We start from the raw sequence: 20,230 nt of genomic DNA, 5'->3' as shown, positions 1-20,230 counted from the left end.
AGAGAGAGAGAGAGAGAGAGAGAGAGAGAGGCTGTGTGTATTTTTTAGTGTTCTTTGGAGAGAGATAGAGAGAGAGAGACTAGGTGTGTTTCTGTTTGTGCTTTGGTGAGAGACAGATATATATATATATATATATATATATATATATTTATTTGTTTATTTATATCTATCAGGAGAGAGAGAGAGAGATCATGATGGTTTGGTTTTGGCAGAGTTGTCATGTTTCCTCATGGTTTTGACTTGTTATGTTTCTTGATGAATAGGATTAAGGTCCAGTAGGCAGAAGAGGCTGAAACTAGATCCAGAGCTTGTGCCAGGATTTCAACCCTTGCAGGCTCAGTTGCTTAATGTATCTGCCAAAAGAACTGCTGACTTTTGTCAGGACATATCTGAGGAAAAGTCGATTGGTGAAGATCAATCAGAGAGGTCACCAGGGCAAGAGGATCCCTCACCCTACAAGGGTGTGGTGCCTTGTAAAGTACTTCTGAAGAAAAATACAAGAAAGAGAAATATAGACTTCTCAGATGATGCAGATGTGCTAGAAAGTACTAAATGTAAAGAAAAAGAGGATGTGTCTTCTCTGGAAGACCCAGCTACAACTGATGAGAGGCTGTTAGATTTTGTAGCATCTTGTGGTGCTAGGGACAAGTATGATCTAGTTCATTCTATGTTTAATCCAAAGTTTGACATTGAAGACCTGTTAGCTCAGCACAGTAATTTCTTGCAGTCCTACAGAGATAAGTTTGAAGTGATGGTGCAGGTAGGAAGGGTTGTTCTGCCTACTATGACTCTTGTGCATTTAAATGACTGTGGTGGAAAGGGACAGGGAGTGAAGAAGTATAGGGAATTACCACCCTCTTGCCGACATTCAGCCTGCCCTTTGCACCAAAAAGAATGCAAACTCATTCAGGAAGCCTTTGGCTTTATGATTTACCTCAACAGCCTGTTTGGATTCCTCATGCAGAATCCTGATGAGGTGTTAGAGGAGCAGGATGCAGCACCAGATGAGGAATGCGAGGAGACAACTCATATGCAAGAAGTCGAGGAGGTTGAAGACACAGTCGACCTTGAGGTTGAGGAAATTGAAGTACAAAGAAGTAAGATGCTCTCTGTGAAAACCACAAAAATCAAACTTCCATTGGATGTCAGTAACTTCACTGAGAAGCATGCTCAGATGATGTTGCGTGCTGTGCCTGACTTCAGGATTGGAGACAGGACCTATATCTTCTTACATGATGTGCAAAGTGTGTTTTATTTAAGGGAGGATTTCTCCCTAGCTATTATTTCCAGAGTCCAAGAGGAGAGGAGTGGATTTGTTTCAGAGGATAGTAGTGATGATGAGGCAATGGAAACATCCAGCAATCCAATGGAATGCCTTCGAAGATGCTTTGAGAAAGCTGAAAAATACAAGGAGACACTACCTGATGAAGCCACCTTCCAAGCAATAAGACAAAGCCTAAGACCATCGAAAAGTAACAAAGAAGTGGAGGATTGGTTTAACCATTCAGGTCAGGGGTCAACTACATCTGTAGACCTGTGGCAAGAAAACCTCTTTCTGCAGGATGAGAGCTTCATGGTAACTCTCTCTCTCTCTCTCTCTCTCTCTCTCTCTCTCTCTCTCTCTCTCTCTCTCTCTCTCTCTCTCTCTCTCTCTCTCTCTCTCTGTTTGTGTCATTTCTGACATTGTATGTGCAGTCTTGGATTGCTGACAAGGATGACTTCCTTCGGCGCCGGACAAGAGAGTATCGAGGAAGGGATGCGGCCCTAGCACAGTACCTTTCAAAGCTTTGCGAGTCGCCGATAGTAGTTTTTCACAATTCCATGTCACAAGAGGGTTCAATAGCAACTTACACATTCAAGACACTATCACACTTCTTGGGTGGACCGGTGCTGCCCAAAAGTGCAGATAAAGTCATTCTTGTGGACAAAGTGTTTGCTAGAGATTGTTTTGGTTACTGCCCAGGCTATACAGGTGGTCGGGCAGCGTATTACTACACCTACACAGCAATGGCACTAGCTCTTGGTAGACAAAACCCAGATGAACTTTTAGAGTATGGCAAACATCTCATGATTCGTTACAAGGGTGACGTGCCAAAAAACAAAATTGAACCTGCAAAATCTTGATACACTTCAAGTACCAATTGTATAAGATCATGTATTACATAAATTTTGTACAATGTCATCCACTCAGAGTATCTTTCTCCACTTGTGATTCACATACACCATTGTCTCTCTCCACCTTCGTTGACTTTCACGAGCTCCGGAGTTGTTGTATGCCATTGATCTTTTAGCTTTTTGTTGTTGTAAATGTTTGATGGCTTGTGCTGTTGCTGAATTTTCCAAGACTTCTTTTGCCTGCATTCGATGAATGATTCTACGATAGAACCATTCAAATAGTTCTCTCAAACTATTAGCCTTGATTCGAGATCCACCATGTCGTGTGTGCCTGAAATAAGCATTTCTCACCATGTAATGAGACTTTTCCATCCCTTGGGTATTCCATATTGCCGGGTTCCCATACTTCTGTATAAAATATGGCAAATGATTGAAGATGATGTGCTGGATATGAAAACAGACTAGTTAGAATGTTTTACAGTCACATATTTGCACATAAGAGAGAAAGAATACATTATAATACCATGTAGTGAGTAATCTGGGTGTCTGTCCATGCTGTCTTGAATGATTTTTTCAGAAGGTTGAGATTTTCCTTGAACTTGTTCATATCACCTTGTGACCAGTCATCTTTGTCGCACATCAAAAATAGGATGTCTATTGATCGCCAAACCTCAGCCTTCGCGTTACGAGTAGTTGGTTCGTGGTCTTTGACTGCAATATGTAGCTTTTTCCAGCTCTGATACTCTACCTTGCTAGCATAAGATGTGTTATATATTTTTCCATGTTTTGTTAGCTTTGTATCTCTTGTACCTTGGGGCTTAGATAAAAACCTCCGTGCCTTCACCCCACCGATGGATGGTTTGCATGGGACATCCTTCTCAGCAGTTGATCTCTTTTCATCCCGCTGGATTTTCACATTGCCACCATGAAGCCCCATATCCGACAGTACCATTTCTAAGCACTGCAGGGCTACTTGTCGTTCTGCGGAGTTCTTAATCTTCCAAGCAAACCCGATGTATAAGTAGACCAATTTCTCCACAATTCTACAAAGGGCATGCATTGTACAAATGTGGACATTCACAAGTGGTATTTTCAAAACTGGTCGAAAAGCAGGATCCTCAATGTGACGTGTTGGAGCTTTTCTCCACCACTTTGGGTCCATGACCTTTGCAGGCTCCATGCAGAACAAACACGGTGACTTTGCCATTGCACCCATTCCACAATTATACATGCACTTTAATGTTTTAAGGTCACCTGCAAGATGCCACTGAACTTGAAAGTCTCCCCTTCCATCTAGACGTAGTACCTCTCCCTGGTTAGTCTGTCGATCAATCAGCTCCGGAATATTAGTTCGATGGAACACCCAATATAGAATCTCATGATCTTCTTTCTTTACCTGCAACACAAAATAAATGAGACTTAAGTAGATCTGAACATTTGAGCTTACTTGAGAATATTGCTTACCTCAAACGCACCAAGCCACCATATGTTAGATTCTGATTGAACACTAAAATATAAAGGATCATCACTGGGACACTTTGAGAGGGCTCTATTCATTAAAGTAATAGTAACACGCTCTAGCTTTTTCTCTTTAACAAGCTCACACTCATCCAGTTTTAACACAAAATGTAATAGTCCACGTGACTCTTCGAATGTGATGTTGTAAAACTCCACCATTCTCTTCTGTAGTATCCGCAGGTCCATAAAAATATTGTTGAACTCATCATATGCCATGTTCGCTCCATGGCCACTGTAAGTTGCTTTAATATGAAAGGGCTGTCCAAGATAGTCTCCCTGTGCCTCGTTAAGCTGAAGCCTCTCTTTCCAAACACTTGAGGCTGATGGTAGAAGTTTGGATTTTATACCCTTCCTAACAAAGATGGATGAGACAGACTTTTGGATAGCCGAATATCCTCTTTTGCTTACACCAAGTGAATCAAGTGTGCCTTGTATCTCTTTTGCAGGCACTGAGTTCTCTGAAATAAAGCGGTCCACTACATTTCTTTGTAGAACCTTAAACTTCTTGTCATGTACTATATCTGCTGCCAGGCTTCTACTTATAAGTGGCTTCAATCTCTTTCCTATATTGGCTTTGGGGTCAATGTTTTCCTTGTCAGGATAGATTGAATCTCTACATGAAGACAATGCATAAGTAAATAACAGAAAATTTGCTTCACTAACACTATTTAGGCACATGAAAACAATGCATAACAAGAAAAAACAAAGAGATTACTTAACTAAGACAATGTAGCCAACCAAGAAGCATCACCTTAATGCTCGGATTCTTTTCTTGAGACCTCATGATGCAACCTGCAATGTTTCAAGATTGCGCAATTTCTTCTTTCGGATACGACCACCCAAGATGGTGTCCTTCATTTGACAACTTCGCACCTTTCCTTTCAGTTCTTGTACCTCTGTTTTATGTTGCAAAATGGTAACCTGATCTGTAGAATGTAAATGTGAAAGGCAAACAATCTCACATTGTTGAGCTTGGAGAATGCTCTTGTAAGTTTCAGCTTCTCTTGTAAGTGATTTACAATAACCCAGAAGGCCGTTTTCTCCATCACCAGCAAAGGTCAATAAGCTTGTAGGATTGACAAACGGTGGAGACGCATTAGTTATTGGATTCTTAGGGTAGAGAGAGCCTCTCGTCCAGATATCTATATGTTTATCTCCTTGAGCTCTGAGCGTGTCTATGGAGGTGGGAGGTATATGTGTGTTTGTTTTACTGCGCTTAATCAATGGTTGGTACTCATTGTCCAAATCAATGTGAAGGTGATATTTGGCTCGTTTCTGGGTAACATTTGTGCCATTTGAGGAGTGCGCCATTAGCCAAATGTGCAGGTTTAATGGAAAGTGAATAGCGGCTGCGGATTCGTCCCTCCATGTTAGCCTCATTCCCTCCGTATTGACGTTGTTCATTCAATGCAACTGAAAAGAGGATTATCCCTCAATCACTACGAATGAATGTTCATAGGAGTAAGGAATCTACTTAAAGTACACTTTTTGAAGTTTTACTATGAAAGACCCAGCTCTTTTATTTGCCATTTTTTCTAGAGAGAGAGTGCAAAAAATACATTTTCTTAGAAGGCCCTCCAAATGACCTCCGAAATTTCCTAATGGTCTAAGGTGAACACTAAGCATAAGGAAGCCCTATGTAGCTTGAGCTTAGGAATTTCTTTTGCATGTGAAATTTTCCATTCTCATTACTATGAGAAGCGTCATGGTAGAGATGATGACAGAGGCCAACCAAGGTAAGCAAAAGTATCCGCTCGTATAGAAGTGCAAGTGTACGATAGGCACTATATCTATCTAGACCCCAACAATTATTGAAGAGAGCTCTTATCATTCTTTGGTAGCTTTGATGTCCTCAAACTTAATCATGTAGATCTACTTCTCCTTTTCAAGATCACAATGAGATGTTTGCACATATCTTCCTCTTCCATAAAGTGATCTAAAATTAGCATAGCTCCACAAAGAAGGGCCAGCCACCAAGAGAAACAGGAGGAGATAGAGACTCTTCTAGAGACCCCAAAGCAAATAGATAAAAAGCTGAGATCTAGCTCTCAACAACTTTTTGCATGCTCGAACTCCTCACACAAGCCTAGTACATGATCACCTCTTTTAGATAATATAATTTCCTTCACTAGATTGCTCCAATTGAAAATGCATTTAAGATCGCATCAAAATCTTCCAACATTATCTCCCCCATGCATAGCTTGCAACTTATGAATATCACAATGCACAAGGGCCCTTACTCAATGCTCAAAGAATCGAGCCAAGATCATCTTCCATGAAGCAACAAAGCGTCCTTGAAGTTCTTACAATACTTTCTTGATCTGCACAACCTAGAAGACCTACATGCACTCCACTGCTTTTGTGAAATAGAAGAGTATGTCATTTGATTGCTTTGCAAAATTATCTAATTGACATGTAAACATGCCCAAGTGTTTCTCGTCAAGAAATTTGCATCTCAATAGTTATGCGTGGGATGTGCCCAACTCCATGTAGTACTGATGATGCCTTTTTTCCTTGCCTATTTTCTTTCATACATGTAGCACTAGAGTCTCTTCATTCTATAGGAGCTAGAGGCCCCTCTATCCTACACGAGTGCTTTCTATTCATGAGTGAAACTTTCTCGTCATCAATGAGGCTAAGGGATTTAGTAAGAATATCCATTATTCACTCCTAGGCATACCTATACAATCATGAGTCCTCAAAGACCAATTACTCAAAAGCGAATTGGGATGACCTTGGGTGGTAGAAAGGTGATAAAATTTTTTAGCCCTTAGAACATTGTAGCCCACAAATGCAATTGCATTCTACCTCTCAAACCCAGATTTTTAAGGGAAGTACCACTCAGATACATTTTGAAGGAAATTATTCATAACACTTTGCACCCAAGGAAGATCAGCACTCTATCACATAAATTCTTCAAATCTCATCATGACTTTGCTTTCCCTCATCAGTAGCTATGAATCTAGCATTGGATATCAAGATCAACACATACATCATTGCAAACAACAAGATACTTTTTATGCTATAATTATTCTAGTACTGTAACATTTAATGCACTAGTAACGGTGAAAATTGATAACATAGTGACAATCTCATTAAGAACAAGTTTCTAAGAAGCATAGAGTGTTTGACGGACGAAGCAATGGTCTCCAGAGAAAGAGTCACATTTTTCAGGGAATCTACACTTTTACTGAAATCTCCTCCTTCTGTAAAAGAGCTTCTCTAAGCGGAGAACTTGTAAAGGAATTTTTGATTATTTTTTCGAGAGCATTTGTATAGTGGAGATTCGGTTAGAAGTTTAGGACTTTTTGGCCGGACAAGCCATTTGTAAAGACCTAAACTATAAAGGTCAGTTTTGTAAGTTTGAACAGAATTCTCTTTTAGCACAAGTTTTAAAGAAGACAGCGTACATTTGAGAGCTCCCTCTTGCTCCAACTTGTAATCTTCGCTATTGTGGCTATGATAATCCAAATTCAGATTCATTTATTGCATTGTGTTTCTCTTACTTTGCTCTTCCATTCAAGTGTAAGCATTAAAGATTCGGTGTAGGTGTTCAAGTACGCGTTTGAGACCTTAAATCGTTGTTTTGAGTGTTTAAATGCGTATTTTATGTTGTTTTGACCTTAAGAGAGGTTTCAGGGACTCTGAAACGACCCTTTGGGATCATCTGTTTATTGTTTTTGTTGACTTTGGGATGAACGATCGCGATCCATGTACCTCTCCAGAATGCTGTGACAGTGATAGGATAGATTCTAAATAGTCCCCTATATCTCCCCTTCAAGTTTCGTGCGAATCCGATATGATTTGCATGTTAAACGGGCGTGATGACTGTAGAGCTGTGTAGAAGGACATAGGCAGATTACTTGGCTTTAGTGTGTATGATTTTCCTGCAGAGTTAGTAGTTGCATCTCATCGAGTTCACTTCATTAGGAATGACACCCTAGTGAGTTTCCATGCCTCATCTTGGTCGCTTCTCTTATATTGATATTTTATGTTGATGCGTGAGAGCTATGTTATGGACGTCCGTTGTGGCGACCCGCAAACATTGGTGCCGCTGCCGGGGAATGCACCTTAGGTGATGAGTGACCGAGTGCACATTTAGCTTCCTTAAAAGAAGATCAACCCACAAATCGATTTTACACCTCAGTTAGGCTGCTAGACAGGGGTTAGAGTTTAGTGGAGTCTATAGTCAGTGGACCGGCTAGATCCTCTCTTAGGAGATTTAGGGAGCTGAGAGTGTGAGTGAGAAGTGTGCTGTAAAGTGCGCCTAGATCTCCTAAGCGATACGCTCGTTTCGAGCTATCACATGTCTCAATCCGCCTTTTGAACCTCAAAAGAAATAAAACAAGAAAAAATCAAGTAAAAAATGGGGTGAAAAACACCCACGAAAAAAATTTGTGCTCGTATATTCCTTCCTCTCCTAGGTCTGTCACAACCCATTTTACTCTCTTCTTGAAGATATATGTGGCATCAGGAAGGTCGACATGAGGTGGTTGGTCCTGTCGTTCCATGACCATCTGCCCCCTTTCTACTGAGGCGGTCCTGGGCGAGCAACAAGAAGAGTGGCCTCTAAGCACTCTTCTAGGCTCCCATGCTGCTCAATTGGGTTGGGGTTGGAAAAAAACAACAACACACACACAAACCCGCAACCTAACCCTACACAAATTTGGGGCACCACCTAGTTTGGGATGCGAACTAGGACGCGTAGAGAGAGAGAGAGAGAGAGAGAGAGAGAGAGAGAGAGAGAGAGAGAGAGAGAGAGAGAGAGAGAGAGAGAGAGAGAGAGAGAGAGAGAGATAGTTCTCGGGCTGCTTTGAAATGTATCGACAGTGATCAAGCAAACACAATTATATATGTGAGAAAGAGAGAGAAGGGGGGGGGGGGGGGTTGCTTGTTGCATTAATACCTTCTTACACATATGTCATGACCAATTAAAGTGAGATTACCACCTACTTCTGCTATGGTTGGCAATTGACTTCCTATGCGTTGGTTAGCCATCACATAAAACAATCATTCCAAAGATGTTTTGTATTCACTACCTTCTTCTATGATTGGTGCAAGGGGATCTATCCTTGCTTGATTCAAATGACAAGTGGTTCGACCCACAGGTGGTATACAAATTATCTCGAGATCAAAGGTAAGGAAAATCAGTCCTATGTCAGGTAGGCCAAAAATCTAGCGCATTGTTCATTTTCCATTCTGAGAGAGAAGAGGAGAGCTTCTTGACCTAGAGAGACCTGCCATATTTCTACTCCGTACGGATGATCCAAGCCGGCATTTCACACCAAATTTCACAAGTATGTTCCTTGTCGAGTAAAGATCAAGTGTATTACACATGCAAGTGTGAAACATCGCACAAATGGGCGCATTGACCAAATCAAAGTCGGATTGAGTCGAATAGGTCAAGGGCCCTTAGAGGCATCATGACAAAAAATTTTCAGTGACAGAACACATCAATGTGCTCCCCACAATGTCAGGAACAAAGCCACGTGATCAGATCTCAATTTGGTCGTGGTACTACGATCGCGATCGGTGTACCCCACTGACCAAACTTGACACAGAATTTGCAAAAATCCTTCTCTCAACTTCGCCAACAACCTTCAGGTGTCAAAAAGTAATTTGGGATCTATGGTACGATCGCGATCGATGTCCCCAGCTTCAGATTTTAGAAATTTTGACATGGCCCAGGCTTAGAACTCATGGAGGAGTACACTCTCTTGAATTTTCATAAGAAATGCACAAAGTTTTCTCATAGAATGGGTGAAATTGTCAAACACACCCGAATCAAGAAATTTGACCTATAACTACCAAAATTTGATTGAAAATTATGACGGATGGTTTGAAAGGCATACCTCTCCGTCGACTAGGAGTCAGCATGGTAGTAGAAAACCCTGAATGGAGCTTAGAATCTCCTACAAGGTCGGAGATGACCATTTCAGTCTCGAGTGATCACACAAGGGAAGAATTTGGCCGAACTAATGTCAAAGACTAAAAGGAGACTTAAAGATGCCCAATTATCCCATTGGTATCCAAAGAATGCCTGAAAAATACACAAGTCTGGAAAATCTCCAAAGACGGGGTAAAAAGTGCTTGATCAAGTCAGAATCAGATAGAGGAGTAGGCTGATGATAGCAACACATCATGGAAGCACTAAAAGCTTAAAAACTAACATCAACTAACTCCAGGTTCCAACCAGAATTCATCAGGAAAACCCAATATGGTTAGACTTAGTAAAATAAGGTCAAATAGTGAAAAATTGCTCTAATTTGTTCATTTTAACTCCAAAACTTGAAAATAAATCATCAGTGGGCTAGGCAGGCATAGGAGACTAAATCCTTCTAGTTTTCACCCAAAAAAGCCCAGGTACTACGATCGCGATCGATGTACCTCAACATCAGATTTTGACCAAAACCTAACAAATCTCTTGTACACATCTTGTTTAAGTCACACATCAAGCTTCAAGCCAATTGGACATCAAAAACCCATGAAAAATCAAAGTCTAGTCCAAAACTCCCTTGTAACCCAAAATTGGGACTTATAAACTCAAAAGTGGTTCAAATAAAAGACAGAGTGGACCAAAATGACCCTCTAGCTATCAACAAACCACTCATGTGATCAAATGTTATTTTGTTCTCTTTACTCTGATTGCGGTCGGTGTACCTCAGGCCCAGATTCGGCTCAGATTTCAATCAGTCATAGCTCTAGTCTTCCTATTCCCACTGGTGAAATATGAACAAGAATGGATGAGATTTGTTCAAGTTATGATCAATTTTAACTTTTGAATTTCTTTTTACTAAAAGTCTAAATGCTACTAGTTGCGAAAGAAAAATCGTGATGGCTTGTGATTCTAATGACACAAAATGCCTCGCCAAAAGCAAGCAAGGAAGTGGACGGCAGCACCATATAAGGTAAATGAGCTCTCTACGAATGAAAAAGCTCACATTTCAAAGGAAACACTAGCTTAGATCCCTACTCACATTTTCATCGCGAAGTTTAGGGATGTTGATGGTGACATGGTAAAGATGACCATCATGCCACGGGAAATATGTAATCTCCACCGAAGGCCGGAGGTCACCGAAGCCATGCGGGCTATTCATTTAGAGCAACTTTTTAGATTGCAGCCATGGGGAACAGACTACATGAGAGCCCACGAGCTCATGAGCTCGATACAGTTGATGGGCAAGCGATGCTCACCGACAAGGATGGTTCAAAGGTGAAAGTAAAGATCACAAAAGACATCATTAATGAAGATTTGCACTTCCTTCCAGGGAAACACGACTTGCTGACAAAGACCAAGTCACTGGACAACGAGAAGGCGTTTATCAAAGCAAAAGGAAACAAGTACAAGTACAATGACATGATATACGGTGAGCTAGAGTTACCAATGAGATTGATCTCTCAACATTTCAAGGTACAAAAGCCTCCTCGCTACACCGAGCCGATCTTGCACATTGCAGTGGTCATGGCTCTAGCAACAGCTGAAAACAGAACCATCCGATGCGATTATGGTTCTTACATCTTGGAAAGCTTGGTCAAAGAAAATTTGAAGGGCTCGGCAGAAAACAAAATCTACATGAGTGCAGGGCCAATGCTAACAAGAATAGCATACCAAGCTTTGGGAATGATTGAACACCTGCTGGCGGCCAGTTCTCAAGTGGCCTTGATTCACGAAGAAAAGCTGATTGCTCACTTAGTAAGGACGACCACTAGCGCAACATCATCGCACTCGGTCAAGGCATCCAACAAAAATCTCAAGTGATGAAGAAGAGACGGAGTCTGAAGACGAGGGAAACCCTCAAGGGTCAAAAGACAAAGGACCATCTGAATTTGAAGAAAGTGAGGAGGAAGACACCACCACACAGCTTGGGAGAAGAAGAAGGGAAAGAAGTATAGTGCCGTAGTCCGAACTTCAAAAAGTATATGCAGAGGCCCAACAAAGAATTGAGGAAAGAAGGACAAAGTTACGGGCTGATAGAAAGGCAAGGGCTGTGGCAACACAACTAACAGAAAAACGAAGGTTCGAGAAGGAAAGACAAGCAAGAATAGAAGAGGCAGCTCGAATATGGGCTGAAAAACAAAGGATATCCGCGGAACAAAAGGCTGCAGAAGTGGAGGTTTCTTCTCAGTCCACTGAAGGTACAAAGGAGAAAAACGTGGCTAAAGACACGAACCAAGCAGAGCAACTAAAGAAAGCTCAAAGAGAGAAGAATGTGGAAGCACGACAGGCGGTGGAATTGACTCGCCAAAGAATAATAAAGATTTTAAAGAAAAGAAAAGCGAACGCGTATGTTTCATATCCAAGGGAAGATGCACCGAAAAAGATGCACGTACAAGAAGTGGAGAAATCACCACCTCCTCCCTCATCGAAATCACCACCTCCTCCTCCATCACCTGCACACAAAGAGTCTATATCCCCTCTTGAAGCAATATGGTACCAAGAAGCCTGTCAGGCTGTGGCTGATTTTGACTACAGAAAAACCTTGCAAGATCTGGAAAAACAGTTTCGATGCCAGCACGTGGTGCTAGAAGAAAAAGAAAGGCTGGTACAGGAAGCTCAACACATGCAAAAATCTGAGCAAGAGGAGCTAGAGAGCCTGCGGGAACAACTACAGCAGGCTCAGTCTCTGATCAAAGACTTGGTGGATGTCAGGACGGAGTTGAAAACCAAGGAACGGAATGCCAAGATTTGGCAGCAAGGGTAAAGAAAGGGACGGAGCATCTTGATTACGAAAGAGCAAGGTTCCAGAGGGTTAATAGTTCATACCTCACTATCAAAAGTTCTCTAACAACCTTGCTGGAAAACCAGGAACCTGATGGAGCATTGGTCTCCACATCAGACAATGCTACAACAGCAGTGAACACCCTAGCGGCGCTGCAAGAGGATCTAGAGCAAGAAAAACTTCAAAGACAGTTGCTTCTCTCGGGGATGATGGCCCATACGGCGGCCAAAAAGCAAAAAGTAAAAGAGCTAGAGCAGCAATTGGCAGAAGCGAGAGCCGAAATAGAGACGCAGAAGCAAATCAGTGAGACACTGCTGAAGGAAAAAGAAGCATTGATTTCAAAGTAATGCCCTTCTATATATATATTTCTGTAAGGTCTTCAATGAACCTTAAGGTCTTATGCTCCATTGGTTAGCCTTGCTCTTTGATAGACCATCTCTCATTTGGGTCCCTTTACCATTGGCCCTTTGTTGAGATATATCTATAAGCACATGTCTATATCTTAACCCTTGTTCCCGTTTATTCTCCCACATTAAGTGATCAGTTTAATATGAGAAAATCATTTGGGTTGGTTAGATATTAGTTTTTATGACATTGTAGGTAGAAAAGTCAAGTTTATATTTCATTTTTGGCATGTATATATTGAAAGGATTAGCACTCCGTCACATTGTTCATCTGCATTCCATCCATAGTCATTCAGGAAGCATAGTCATTTTTCAGTCACCCACCAAGTAAAAGATGTATCCATGAAATCGTGGTTGAATTTATTTCAAGGATATCCTTCAAAGGAGATTCTTGAAGAAGATAAACCCAAGATAATAGACGAAGTTGAAGAAAAGGAGCTGAAATAGATTATTTTGCATCGCATTTGGTGCGGCCCAAAGATAGGGACCCATCTCGAGGTGCTTCTCCTGCTTGTCATGCTTGATGACTAAGGTGATTGAGGTGCTTGATGATTGAGGTGATTGAGATGCTTGAGGTGCTTGACATGCTTGAGATGTGAGGGTTGCACTTGAGGTGAGAACCCAGCCCAAGCTTAAAGTGCTTAAGGGCCAAGCTTGTGGTGGGAACTGGGCCTATGCATGAGGGTTTGAGGTGTCAAAAAATCAAAGATTCAATCCCTACAAGGAGGGGGCGAGCCCTACATGAGGGGGGATGGGAGAGAACACGCACACACTCACACAAGGCATGCATGGTACAAAGAAAGCAAAAGGGACACTTGTCAAGTTCCTCCTCATGTTGCCCTCATTGTGTGCTTGAAGCCTATTGGTTGGCCACCCAAGGGGTTCAATGATAATTTAGGAGATTTAATTAATTGATTTTGCATTTATCTAGCCCTCTCTCTCAAAGGGGAAAGGGGGACACTTGTCTCAAGGCTACCCTTGCTGCTTGTAATGCCTCCTACTTATGATTGGCTAGGCCTGGAGAGGTCCAATGAGCTTCAAGCATGAGCTACAAGGGGGGGTCGACCCAAGCAAGCTAGGGGGTTGCTTAGGGGGTATACTCACCCACACACACTCACAAACACTCTCATTGTGTGCTAGGCAACGTGCAAGAGCTCCATATCCTTCTCCAAGCTCCTTGAGAAGTTGAGAGCCTACACCAACACTCTTGGCTATGGAATTCAAATCCAACCAAGAGCTATGCTTCAATGCTTAAGCTTTCCATCTTCTCCATCTTCATTACTATGCTATTATGTATGCTAAGCAAGAAGAGTGTTGATAAGTGAGGAATTTTTTCTTTCTCCTATGGAATACTCCTTCTTCCTCTTCCCTACCCTCATTCCCTGCTAGCTCTCTCCACCTTCGAAGGTGTTTGAGGTCTTGGGATAGTTAATTCTTTCTACAAAGTTCATGTTATGATTATTGCAAGAAGGCTAATGGTTTATTGCAAGTAGATTAATTTTATTGCAAGGTAGATTAATTGCTGCTTTAGGCACAAGTTGATGCATAAAAGTATACATATTCATGCACTCAAATGATTTAGGGAACACAAAGACTAATGATGTTCATGAGTTCTTGATTGTTTTCAAGCTAAGATTGATTGTTGATATTATGCAAAAGCTTGGTATATGAAGCTTCCATCTCCATAATTCCAAAGAGGTCGCAAGGAACACAAAGATTGTATTGTACCATGTATCTCTTAATGAGAGAATCTATGATACAAATGCCTTTTGGAGGGGGGACCGGCTCCACATAATCCGGTCCTCCACTGTTGTCATATTCTTTAAAATCTCTCTCTCTGTCTCTTGCAAAGGTATTGCTCATGACTAGTTAATGAAGTAATATGATTAAGTTGCTACTACCAATTAAGTCCACCATCTATGCTCTCAAAGTTGCTCACTCTAATTCTCTTAATTGCTCTATTCTCTAAGTTCATAGGCCATTTCCATTTCATTGGTATCAGAGCATTTGGTTTCTCTTTTCTTGCTTAAGAAGAGAGGTCCTTAAGTAGCCTATAAATGGTTGATGTTGTTAATTATATTAGGGTGAGTGGAACTGGGATTTATTATCGGTTTTGTTGAGCCCACTATGTGGGATATGGTGTACACCTTGGGAGCTTTGGACTTAATAATGGAGTCTTTTTAGACTTGCCTACGGCTTTACCATTATTGAGCCATAAGAAGTCCGAAAGGAGCTAGCCCTTAGGAACTCTGCTATGTTAGACCTACTCCTCTACTCTCTATAATTAACCACTTTGAGCCGTGGGTGTAGATACTTAAGATCCGATTTTCAAAGGCTAAGAGGAGTGGAAACTAAGGTTTTGAATTGCCAAAGCATATAATAACTACATACATAAATTTTGTTAACATGGTTGACAATAATCAAGAGAGTAGAACGAACATTGATAACTTTGATTTTTCACATGAAGGTGCTAATGATGATGCTCCCATGTTTATCAATTGTCTTATTTCTAAGCTGCAACAAGCTATGGGAAACCCATCCCTACAAGGTGAATTTTTCCAACAACTTCATAGTTATGGGATTCTCCAAACTCCCCCAAAAGAGAGAGCACCTGAGAAGTCTCTTCCAGAGATTTCCAAGAGAGGGCTCTCTACGGTGAGAGTAGAGGAGAACCCATACGAAGTTCTTAAATGTTTACTAGCGGGATTACCTCCATCCAAGAAGAGAGGTGAAATCTCTACTATAGAGCCTTCACCAAGGGAAGGAGAAAGAAGTGAGTCCCCCATTACTTCGGAAGATGTGGCTCCAAGAAGACGGCAGCTTCAATGATCTCCAAACTCCCCCAAGAGGGAAATATTTTCGCAAATTCCTCCTCCTCGTTATCACAAAAAGGAAGAGAAGTACCAAAAGAAGGAAAAGGAGAGAAAGTGGTCACACTCTTCTCCATCTTCATCACCTTCATCATATTCCAATGAAGGTAGCGGCTCTTCTCTCAAAGAGCCCAAAAGAAAAGGCCATCGCAAGTCCTATCCAGTATGGAGAAGGTCCAAGAAGCTAAAGAAGTTCAAGGAGGGAGGAAAGGACACCACTTTTCTTACCTATGATGGCACCTTTGGTGCTACAGACAAGATCTTGGCCTTCATCCAATAGTTTGATGTAGCCTTTGGTGATGAGGAATTCATGGAGTCCTCTAAACTGCGTCAGGTATCTATGCATTTTCAGAGCTCCGCTCGTCAATGGTGGGCTAGCCTACAAGCCCAAAGGAAAGCTCCAATGATATGGAAGGCTTTAAGAGCCTCCATCATGAAACAATTTCTGGCAAGCAACACTAAAGACAATGTCCTCACAGAATGGCAAAGCTTGAAACTCTCTCCCCATGAGTCTATCCAGAAGTATGTAGATAAGTTTTGGGATTTACTTCTCAAAGCCAGTGTCTACAAAAAGATAGGCTTTGAGGAGCAAAAGCAACAATTTTGTGCGGGACTTTTTGAAGAGATGGCCGAGTATATTAACTCACAAAGGCCTAATGCCATATCGACAGTCATACACCATACTATGGTTGCATCTCAAATCAATTTCCAACAAGGGGTTAAGAGAAACTCTAAGCCCATGGAAGTAAAGGATCAAAATGAGACTAGAGGGAGAAATAATGCTCAAACCTCCTCCAAAGGCAACTCTAGCAACACCGATAACAAAGCTAAGGAGAAAGGAGTCTACAAAGTTAAGAATAGACTCTCTCCAATAGAGCTAGAGTGTTATCGTAAGGATAACAAATGCTACAAGTGTGGACAGCAAGGGCAGGTCTATCGTGCTTGTCCCCAAAGAAATGCACGCAACAACCCGCCTTGAGTTTCTATGCTGGACAATCCAAAAGAGGATGCTCATAGCAAAAGGCTTTTGTTTTTCCTAAGCTAGGAGAAATATGTACATACATGTTTATGAGTCGGGTAGCATCCTATATCCCCTGTAAATATGCATGCTTTTCGCAAGTTAATGAAAATCTATATATATTCATATACATGATTTTTGTTAGAAAGTCTGTAAATGAATTCAATGTTTCAACCAATAACAATTAAAAAAAGACGAAAATCAAGAGGAATTAGAATTGTCTACATTCCTAAATGGATTCCAAAATGTTTTTATTGATGATACCCCCGTGAGTTGTCTCCACAACGAGGGCACAATGACCATGCAATGCAGCTTTTACCCCGAAGCTCACTACCTAATAAGCCTCCTTATTGAGTTTTATAAGCTCCACAAGAGGAGTTCAAAAGGCAATAGCATGAACTGGTAAGTTTTGAGAGAGGTTAGGCTTTTCTCTAACCAAAAGAAAAGTGGTTTCCTTTCCTCCCTGCTAAAACTTCTTCAGCTTCTTGGACCTTCTCCATACCGGATAGGACTTGCGATGGCATTTCCTTTTGGGCTCTTTGAGAGAAGAGCCGCTACCTTCATTGGAATATGAGGAAGGTGATGAAGATGGAGAAGAGTGTGACCTCTTTCTCTCCTTTTCCTTCTTTTGGTACTTCTCTTCCTTTTTGTGATAACGAGGAGTAGGACTTTGCGGAAATCTTTCCCTCTTGGGGGAAGTTGGAGATCGTTGAGGCTGCCGTCTTCTTGGAGCCACATCTTCCAAATTTTTGGGAGACTCATTTCTTTCTCCTTCCCTTGGTGAAGGCTCTATAGTAGAGACTTCACCTCTCTTCTTGGATGGAGGTAAGCCCGCTAGTAAAAATTTAAGCGCTTCGTATGGGTTCTCCTCTACTCTCACCGTAGAGAGCCCTCTCTTGGAAATCTCTTGAAGAGACTTCTCAGGTGCTCTCTCATTTGGGGAATTTGGGGAATTTGGGAGAATACCATAACTATGAAGTTGTTGGAAAACTTCACCTTGTAGGGATGGGTTTCCCATAGCTTGTTGCAGCCTAGAAACAAGACAATTGATAAACATGGGAGCATCATCATTAGCACCTTCATGTGCAAAATCAAAGTTATCAATGTTCGTTCTACTCTCTTTATTATTGTCAGCCATGTTAACAAACTTTATGTATGTAGCTAATGTATGATTTGGCAATTCAAAACCTTAGTTGCCACTCCTCTTGCTTCAACCCAAGTTCATCCTTCGACACGAACACAAGGTATTAAGAAATGGTAAGATTACTGACGGTATCTTATTTAAGCTAAGAATTATCCTTTCAAAGATGATAAATGGATGCAAAGAATATAGCTTAAGGATAATATGAACCTTGTTAATGATGCTTACAGTGACACAAAAGAGTAAGCAAATGTGAAAGAAATCCATTTTAAATGATCCATGTTTTTGTCTTATAAGACTCTCTTTTTATGTTTTGTGCACAAATTTTAAGAAGTATGCATACTTAGGATCATGTTTGTGGTGACTACGTCTCCCAAACACCAAGTAGAACTTGTCCCTCTACTTTGGAATTATGATATGGACTAAAAAAGAGCAGACATGCTTGAGGCAGACAATGTCTCTCAAACACCAAGTGGATTAGTCATTCACTCTGGAATGATGTCGTAGGGTAAAAATCGATACTCTACCCGCTAAGACCAATGGACTAACGGGTGAGACTTTACCATCTCTACCTCACAGTAGTGGACGACTATGATCTCAAGAGAGAGGTAATGTCATAAAAACTAATATTTAACCAACCCAAATGATTTTCTCATATTAATTTGAGAGTAGCGGAAATTAATGAGAGTACTTTTGAGAAATGACTTTGTGAGCATAGCGGGTGAACATAATTGAAGATAGCAACATAATCATAGCAATTAGTTAACTTGGCATGAAAAATACTTTTGCAAGAGAGAAAATTTAGAGAACATGACAACAGTTGAGGACCGGATTTATGTGGAACCGGTCCCCCCTCCAATAGGCATTTGTATTATGATTTCTCCCATTAAGAGAGACTTGTTACAATACAATCTTTGTGTTTCTTGTGATCTAGGTGATGCAATGAAGATGGAAAGATTCATGCATCACAAACATAACATAAACTTGAAGAAAGCTCAAGCCTCAGTTCCAAGATCTCAAACACCTTCGAAGGTGGAGAGAGCTAGCAGGGAATGAGGGTAGGGAAGAGGAAGAAGAAACATTTCATAGGAGAAAGAATTAGTTCCTCACTTATCATAACTCTTGTTGCTAGCATACATAATACCATAGTAATGAAGAAGAAGGAGATGGAAAGCTAAAGCATTGAAGCATGGCTCTTGGTTGGATTTGCACTCCATATCCAAGAGTGTTGGTGTAGGCTCTCAACCTCTACTTGCTTGGAGAAGGAGAGGGAGCTCTTGCACTTTGCATAGCACACAATGAGAGTGTTTGTGAGTGTGTGTGGGTGAGTATACCCCCTAAGAAACCCCCTAGATTGATTGGGTAGACCCCCCCTTGTAGCTCATGCTTAAAGCTCATTGGACCCCTCCATGCCTAGCCAATCATAAGTAGGAGGCATTACAAGCAGCAAGGGTAGCCTTGAGACAAGTGTCCCCCTTTCCCCTTTGAGAGAGAGGGCTAGATAAATGCTAAATCAATTAATTAAATCTCCTAAATTATTATTGGACCCCTTGGGTGGCCAACCAATAGGCTTCAGGCACACAATGAGGGCAACATGAGGAGGAACTTGACAAGTGTCTCTTTTGCTTTCTTTGTACCATGCATGCCTTGTGTGCGTGTGTGCGTGTTCTCTCTCATCCCCCCTCATGTAGAGCTCGCCCACTCCTTTTAGGGATTGAATCTTTGAATTTTTGACACCTCAAGCCCTCATGCATAGTCCCAGTTCCCACCACAAGCTTGGCCCTTAAGCACTTTAAGCTTGGGCTGGGGGTTCTCACCTCAAGTGCAACCCTAACATCTCAAGCATGTCAAGCACCTCAATCATCTCAATCATTAAGCACCTCAAGCATCTCAAGCACCTCAATCATCAAGAACCTCAAGCACCTTAGTCATCAAACATGAGAAGTAGGACAAGCACCTTAAGCTAGTTCGGGTTCCCGCACCTCAAGCTCAGCCCTAGCTTACCTAAGGTTAAAGGCCTTTTACACACATTATTGGAGGTCTTTAATGAAGCTAACACTAAGGTCTTATTATCCGTTTGTTAGCCTTGATCTTTGATAGACCATCTCTCATTTGGGCCCCTTTACCATTGGCCCCGTGTTGAGATAGATCTATAAGCACATGTCTATATCTTAACACTTGTTCCCATCTATTCTCCCACATTAAGTGTCCCTATTAACTTAGAGAATAGCGGAAGTAAGAGAATTAGAGTGAGAAACTTTGAGAGCATAGATGGTGAACTTAATTGGTAGTAGAAAATTAATCATAACACTTAATTAACTAGGCATGAGCAATACCTTTGCGAGAGAGAGAGAGAGAGAGAGAGAGAGAGAGAGAGAGAGAGAGAGAGAGAGAGAGAGAGAGAGAGAGAGAGAGAGAGAGAGAGAGATTTTAGAGAATATGAC

Source organism: Adiantum capillus-veneris, chromosome 25, assembly GCF_014529385.1.
Source record: "Adiantum capillus-veneris isolate H3 chromosome 25, ASM1452938v2, whole genome shotgun sequence".
Taxonomy (NCBI): Eukaryota; Viridiplantae; Streptophyta; class Polypodiopsida; order Polypodiales; family Pteridaceae; genus Adiantum; species Adiantum capillus-veneris.
The sequence above is the reverse complement of the archived record's forward strand: the minus strand, read 5'-3'. Positions refer to the sequence as shown.